We start from the raw sequence: 8,427 nt of genomic DNA on the forward strand, positions 1-8,427 counted from the left end.
GTCCTGCTGGTTCACCTTTGTCCCCTACCTAGAACTATGTGTGTGCAGTTATTGAGACAAGGCAGTACCTCTAGTATTAAAAAAAACTGGTGGGACATAATTATCCTGCTTACCATTGCATGTAACAAACCTATTTCAGTAATATATAAAATGTGCAAAAAATAATTAATAAGATTGATTATGAATCTAATGTGAATTCATAACTAAAAGCGACAAACCCACTATTTCTTGTGCTATGGCAAGTTGATCTATATAATGGTACAAGTTAAAGTGCAACAGTGTGCCACATAATGCTCCACCATGAGTCCATCAATCTTCAAGGTGCAGTGACATTCATCTTGGTGAATGAATGATCTGTGCCAAATCTTCAACATGATCGACATATCACCTTTATTAAATGGATGAAAATTTCCCACCCTGGCCATCGAGTTTGTTTGCCTTTCTTTACCCATCTGCTTACTTTCTCTGCTCCCTTCTTTTTCAAATCTATTATATTAAAAACCTGGGTACCCTTAGTCTTATTTTAGATTAAATGTTGGTGCTATTCATCTCTGTACAATCTGTGATCTTGGTACCCTCTGACTATTTATATGCAAAAAATAAGCAGGCCTGTTACATTAATGCATATAATCTGAACAATACTAAGTGTCCAAAACCAATGAAATGGATGCATAATGGACTGCAACAAACAAAAATAATACAGTAAAACCTTGGTTTGAGAGTGTTTTGCAAGACAAGCAAAATGTTTTAATAAATTTTGCCTTGATATACAAGCGATGTCTTGATATAAGAGTAGTGTCATGTCACAACTGAGTATATAAAAAAGGAGAGGAGCCTCTAAGTGTAGCAATATGGTTACATTTAATGGAAGGTACAACATTTAGCAACTTATTGCTACTTGGAGGTGCCTCTTTTATACCTTGTAAAAAAAAAATGCTTTGGATTAAAAGCATGTTTCTGGAACGAATTATGCTTGCAAACAAAGGTTTTACTGTAATGTGAACTTGAAAATATAATGCAGTACTGATAATAAAACCATACTCTAATGCCACCTAGTGGTCACAAAATATTTCTAGTAACATTTTTACTTCATTATAGCAAATGTAATACCCAAACTCGTATAAAATATGTGTGTGTGTGTGTGTATATATGTGTATATATATATATATATATATGTGTGTGTATATATATATATATATATATATATATATATATGTGTCTGTCAACAACGCTTTTCTCGACGTGATTCTTGTCAAGCCTGCCTTGCATACACACAATCGTGAAAAAAAAACGTTAGAGCAAAGCGCGGTGACGTACGACGGCACTATAAAGGGGAAGTTCCATTCAGATGGCACCACCCTTTGGGCTGCTTTTGCTAATTTCGTGTTAGTAAAAGTTTGGTGAGACAATTCGTGCTTTTCAGTCTGTTACAGTGTGACAAATGTGCTATTTTCATTACAAACGCTAGTTTTACCAGAACGCGTGCTCCCGTCTCATAACTTGCTTCTGAGCATGCGCGTTTTTTCCCCGCCGTACACACGACCGTTTTTTACGACGTGAAAAACAACGCGAACATTTACAGCATGTTCTAAATGTTTCATGCCCATTTTTCACGTCGAGAAAAATGCTCTGGAGCCTACACACACGATCGTTTTTAATGACAATTTAAAAAAATTGCATTTTTCACATCATAAAAAACGGTTGTGTTTGTACGCAGCATAAGAGGCCAATCCCTGAAAAACACCCCATACTACATTCCCCTCTCCACCATATGATTTGGACCAGTGCACAAAGAAAGGTCCATAAAGACATGGATAAGCGAATTTGGGGTGGAGGAACTTGACTGGCGTACATTTGTTTGCAAAAGTTCCTATGTGTATGTAGCACCCTCATAGTTGGGCTGTTGGATACATTCAGTTTTTGGCTCCTGCTGTAACCAGGGGAGCAGTGATTGTTTATTCTGGTCTGTTCCAGGATGCACTGACTGGGAGTTTGATTGCTCCCCCCCCCCCTGCCTCTAGAAGAAGTTTCTAGAGTTTAGGGAAGGACAATTTAAATGATCAACCTAAATATTTAGCAGGGTCTGGCCAATCCCTGGGGAGGTATGCCCAGTTGGTGGCTGGGAGAGCTGTTAAATAGTATGGAGCCCTGAGAAGATGGTCTTTTTTCCCCCCTGATGGATGGATCAGTGAGCTGAGAGGAAAGGGGCTGCTTGCTCTTGGCGCCCATGGGACTGGAGTCTACTTACTGCACCTATGGACTGATTCCTACTGTTCTAAAAGCTGTTTCATAGTCCCTAGCCATGAACCTGATTTACAAAATATGTCCCCAGCTGCGAGTGAAAAAAATAAAACATTTGATATGAATTCAAGTGCATCCTATCCTGTAAAGGATTTAATATTGCTTTTTAAGACGGTGCACACATAGTTTGCTCTGCTTTGGTTTTTATAAAAAGTCAGAACAAAGCAACACTTAACTAGAAAAGATACCATTTCTGGGGAAATTGTGTGGTGTGGTCTTGCCTCCACCAATACTCCTGACTGGAGACGGTGCCCCTGGAGATGTAAATGTGATCCAACCATGTGTCGATCCAGTTCGATCCATTGCCCCATCAAAAACTGCACCATCCTATTTGCCCCATCAAAAACTGGTTGCTATGGAGTGGTTGCTATGAACTGGTTGCTATATGCAGAAGTTACGCAGAGCCAAAAAAAACTGAGCCATATCACCTCACAGTGTGTGGGAGGAGCTATAGAAAGCCCTCACAGATGTGTGTATGAAGGTTTTTACCTCAGCGTCTCCTAGGAAACCAATGTAAACATATGCAAGCCAACGCACCTCACAGCTGTTTGGGAGGTGTTATTAAACTCCTCAGCGTCTCCTAGGAAACCAATTGTTTGGTTTGCAGGCTCTCTGTAAACAAAGCAGAAATTGAGGAATGTTTTTTGAATACTTGTCCTTCAAATGAAGGTATTTACCTCACAGAAAACACCTCACAACTACCTCACAACTGTGTGGGAGGAGCTATAGAATCCCCTTACAGCTGTGCATGAGGAGTTTTAATTACCTCAGCGTCTCCTAGGAAACCAATGTAAACATAAGCAAACACACTCTAAGCAGAGACTCATTTTTTTGCTTTAATTTTTGAATACTTGTCCTTCAAATGATTGTATTTTAAAAACTATAAATCGTACAGCGAATATCTTTATTTTACGAATCACAAGACCCAGACCTACATTTTGATGTATAGTATGTCTCTGAAATAATAAAATTGAAGGCACAGTCGCAGTTTACAAATTCCCCAGCAAGTTTTAGTTTTCTAAACTTTGACCTCGATTGACTTCCATTGAAATAATGGATGGCGTAGGTTGCAAACAAATTGTCACATTGTGAAAACGGTTTGATCAATCGCTTAGCCGTGAACACGTGTTGTGGCAGCAGGGATAGCTGAACGTTTTGATATAAGATTTGTGTAGGTCGGCTTAAAAATGAGGGAGTGGTCGCAGTTTACAAATCATGTGCTGATTTTTCAGTTTCTGACATTCCACACTGTACCTCTCCCCATTCATTCCTATGGGAAAATTTTGCCGCAAAAATTACGATATTTTGCGAACGATTCAGCGAAACGTTCCACAAAGTAGTAGCACACCATTCTGGAACAATCCGCACGTTTCGATATATTACTCGTCTATGTAGTGTAAAAACTGTGGGAGGAGATACCGTTGAAAATTTGGCTATAATAATAAGAATAATAACTAGAAAAGATACAATTTCTGGGGAAATTGTGCGGCGTGGTCTTGCCTCCACCAATACTCCTTAATGGAGACGGTGCCCCTGGAGATGTAAATGTGATCCAACAGTGTGTCGAGCCAGTTCGGTCCATTGCCCCATCAAAAACTGCTCCATTAAAAACTACCCCATCAAAACTGCACCATCCTATTTGCCCCATCAAAAACTGGTTGCTATGGAGGGTTGCTATGGAGTGGTTGCTATGGAGTGGTTGCTATGGAGTGGTTGCTATGGACTGGTTGCTATGGAGGGTTGCTATGGTCTGGTTGCTATGGACGGGTTCCTATGGACGGTTGCTATGGACAGTTGCTATGGACCGGTTGCTATGGATGGGTTGCTATGGACTGGTTGCTATGGATGGTTGCTATGGACCGGTTGCTATGGAGGGTTGCTATGGACTGGTTTCTATGGACTGATGGCTATGGACAGTTGATATGGACTGGTTGCTATGGACTGGTTGCTATGGACTGGTTGCTATGGACGGTTGCTATGGACTGGTTGCTATGGACTGGTTGGTATTGACGGTTGCTCTGAATTGGTTGCTATGGACTGGTTGCTATAGACGGTTGCTATGGAGTGGTTGCTATGGACTGGTTGCTATGGACTGGTTGCTATAGACGGTTGCTATGGAGTGGTTGCTATGGAGGGTTGCTATGGAGTGGTTGCTATGGAGGGTTGCTATGGAATGGTTGCTATGGACAGTTGCTATGGAGTGGTTGCTATGGAATGGTTGCTATGGACGGTTGCTATGGTCTGGTTGCTATGGTCTGGTTGCTATGGTCTGGTTGCTATGGTCTGGTTGCTATGGACTGGTTGCTATGGACTGGTTGCTATGGACGGTTGCTATGGACCGGTTGCTATGGATGGGTTGCTATGGACTGGTTGCTATGTATGGTTGCTATATGCAGAGCATGCAGAAGTTACGCAGAGCCAAAAAAACTGAGCCATATCACCTCACAGTGTGTGGGAGGAGCTATAGAAAGCCCTCACAGATGTGTGTATGAAGGTTTTTACCTCAGCGTCTCCTAGGAAACCAATGTAAACATATGCAAACAGCTAAGCAGAGGAAAGTTCCCTCAGCCTTGTGTGGGAGGAGCCAACTCACCTCACAGCTGTTTGGGAGGTGTTATTAAACCCCTCAGCGTCTCCTAGGAAACCAATTGTTTGGTTTGCAGGCTCTCTGTAAACACAGCAGAAAGTGAGGATTTTTTTTGAATACTTGTCCTTCAAATGAAGGTATTTACCTCACAGAAAACACCTCACAACTGTGTGTGTGAAGGTATTTACCTAACAGAAAACACCTCACAACTGCCTCACAACTGTGTGTATGAAGGTATTTACCTCACAGAAAACACCTCACAACTGCCTCACAACTGTGTGTATGAAGGTATTTACCTCACAGAAAACACCTCACAACTGCCTCACAACTGTGTGGGAGGAGCTATAGAATCCCCTTACAGCTGTGCATGAGGAGTTTTAGTTACCTCAGCGTCTCCTAGGAAACCAATGTAAACATATGCATGCAGCCTCTAAGCAGAGACTCAGATCCTGGATTTTTCTTAAATACTTGTCCTATTCAAATGATTGTATTTTAAAAACTATAAATCGTACAGCGAATTTCTTTATATTTTACGAATCACAAGACCCAGACCTACATTTTGATGTATAGTATGTCTCTGAAATAATAAAATTGAAGGCACAGTCGCAGTTTACAAATTCCAAAGCAGATTTTAGTTTTCTAAACTTTGACCTCCATTGACTTCCATTGAAATAATGGATGGCGTAGGTTGCAAACAAATTATCATATTGTGAAAACGGTTTGATCAATCACTTAGCCGTGAACACGTGTGGAGGCAGCAGGGATAGCTGAACGTTTTGATATAAGATTTGTGTAGGTCGGCTTGAAAATGAGGGAGTGGTCGCAGTTTACAAATCATGTCTTGATTTTTCAGTTTCTGACATTCCATACTGTACCTCTCCCCATTCATTCCTATGGGAAAATTTTGCCGCAAAAATGACGATATTTTGCGACCGATTCGGCGAAACGTTCCACAACGTAATAGCCCACCGATCGGGAACAATCCACACGATTCGAAATATTACTCGTCTATGTAGTGTAAAAACTGTGGGAGGAGTTAGGGTGGCAAATTTGGCTATAATAAGAATAATAAGAACTAGAAAAGATACAATTTCTGGGGAAATTGTGCGGCGTGGTCTTGCCTCCACCAATACTCCTGACTGGAGACGGTGCCCCTGGAGATGTAAATGTGATCCAACCAATCCAACCAAAACTGCTCCATCAAAAACTAGCCCATCAAAACTGCACCATCAAAACTGCACCATCCTATTTGCCCCATCAAAAACTGGCTGCTATGGAGGGTTGCTATGGACTGGTTGCTTTGGACTGGTTGCTATAGACTGATGGCTATGGACGGTTGCTATGGACTGGTTGCTATGGACTGGTTGCTATGGAGTGGTTGGTATGGATGGTTGCTCTGGATTGGTTCCTATGGACTGGTTGCTATGGACGGTTGCTATGGACTGGTTGCTATGGACTGGTTGCTATAGACGGTTGTTATGGAGTGGTTGCTATGGAGGGTTGCTATGGAGTGGTTGCTATGGAGTGGTTGCTATGGAGTGGTTGCTATGGAGTGGTTGCTATGGAGGGTTGCTATGGAGGGTTGCTATGGACTGGTTGCTATGGACTGGTTGCTATGGAGGGTTGCTATGGACTGATGGCTATGGATGGGTTGCTATGGACGTTTGCTATGGACTGGTTGCTATGGACTGGTTGCTATGGAGTGGTTGCTATGGAGGGTTGCTATGGAGGGTTGCTATGGAATGGTTGCTATGGACAGTTGCTATGGACAGTTGCTATGGACTGGTTGCTATGGAGTGGTTAGTATGGACGGTTGCTTTGGACTGGTTGCTATAGACAGTTGCTATGGAGTGGTTGCTATGGAGGGTTGCTATGGACTGGTTGCTAGGGACTGGTTGCTAGGGACTGGTTGCAAGGGACTGGTTGCTATGGACTGGTTGCTATGGACTGGTTGCTATGGACGGTTGCTATGGACTGGTTGCTAGGGACTGGTTGCTATGGACTGGTTGCTATGGACGGTTGCTAGGGAGTGGTTGCTAGGGAGTGGTTGCTAGGGAGTGGTTGCTAGGGACTGGTTGCTATGGACTGGTTGCTATGGACGGTTGCTAGGGAGTGGTTGCTAGGAAGTGGTTGCTAGGGACTGGTTGCTAAGGACGGTTGCTATGGACTGGTTGCTATGGACGGTTGCTATGGACTGGTTGCTAGGGACTGGTTGCTAGGGACTGGTTGCTATGGACTGGTTGCTAGGGACTGGTTGCTATGGACTGGTTGCTATGGACGGTTGCTATGGACTGGTTGCTATGGACTGGTTGCTATGGATTGGTTGCTAGGGACTGGTTGCTAGGTACTGGTTGCTATGGAGTGGTTGCTAGGGAGTGGTTGCTAGGGAGTGGTTGCTATGGACTGGTTGCTAGGGACTGGTTGCTATGGACGGTTGCTAGGGACTGGTTGCTATGGACTGGTTGCTAGGGATTGGTTGCTAGGGACTGGTTGCTATGGAGTGGTTGCGGTTGCTAGGGAGTGGTTGCTAGGGACTGGTTGCTATGGACTGGTTGCTATGGACTGGTTGCTATGGACGGTTGCTATGGACGGTTGCTATGGACTGGTTGCTAGGGACTGGTTGCTAGGGACTGGTTGCTAGGGACTGGTTGCTATGGACGGTTGCTAGGGACTGGTTGCTATGGAGTGGTTGCTAGGGACTGGTTGCTAGGGACTGGTTGCTAGGGACTGGTTGCTAGGGACTGGTTGCTATGGACGGTTGCTAGGGACTGGTTGCTAGGGACTGGTTGCTATGGAGTGGTTGCTATGGAGTGGTTGCTATGTACTGGTTGCTATGGACTGGTTGCTATGGACTGGTTGCTATGGACTGGTTGCTATGCATGGTTGCTATATGCAGAGCATGCAGAAGTTACGCAGAGCCAAAAAAAACTGAGCCATATCACCTCACAGTGTGTGGGAGGAGCTATAGAAAGCCCTCACAGATGTGTGTATGAAGGATTTTACCTCAGCGTCTCCTAGGAAACCAATGTAAACATATGCAAGCAGCCTCTAACCAGGCGTCTCAAACTGGCGGCCCTCCAGCTGTTGCAAAACTACAAGTCCAATGAGGCATTGCAAGAATGACAGTTACCAGCATGACTCCCACAGGCAGAGGCATGATGGGACTTGTAGTTTTACAACAGCTGGAGGGCCACCAGTTTGAGACCCTTGCTAGCAGAGGAAAGTTCCCTCAGCCTTGTGTGGGAGGAGCCAACTCACCTCACAACTGTTTGTGAGGTGTTATTAAACTCCTCAGCGTTTCCTAGGAAACCAATTGTTTGGTTTGCAGGCTCTCTGTAAACACAGCAGAAATTGAGGAATGTTTTTTGAATACTTGTCCTTCAAATTAAGGTATTTACCTCACAGAAAACACCTCACAACTACCTCACAACTGTGTGTATGAAGGTATTTACCTCACAGAAAACACCTCACAACTACCTCACAACTGTGTGTATGAAGGTTTTTACCTCACAGAAAACGCCTCACAACTACCTCACAAC

Source organism: Rana temporaria, chromosome 4 (genome assembly GCF_905171775.1).
Source record: "Rana temporaria chromosome 4, aRanTem1.1, whole genome shotgun sequence".
Classification (NCBI taxonomy): Eukaryota; Metazoa; Chordata; class Amphibia; order Anura; family Ranidae; genus Rana; species Rana temporaria.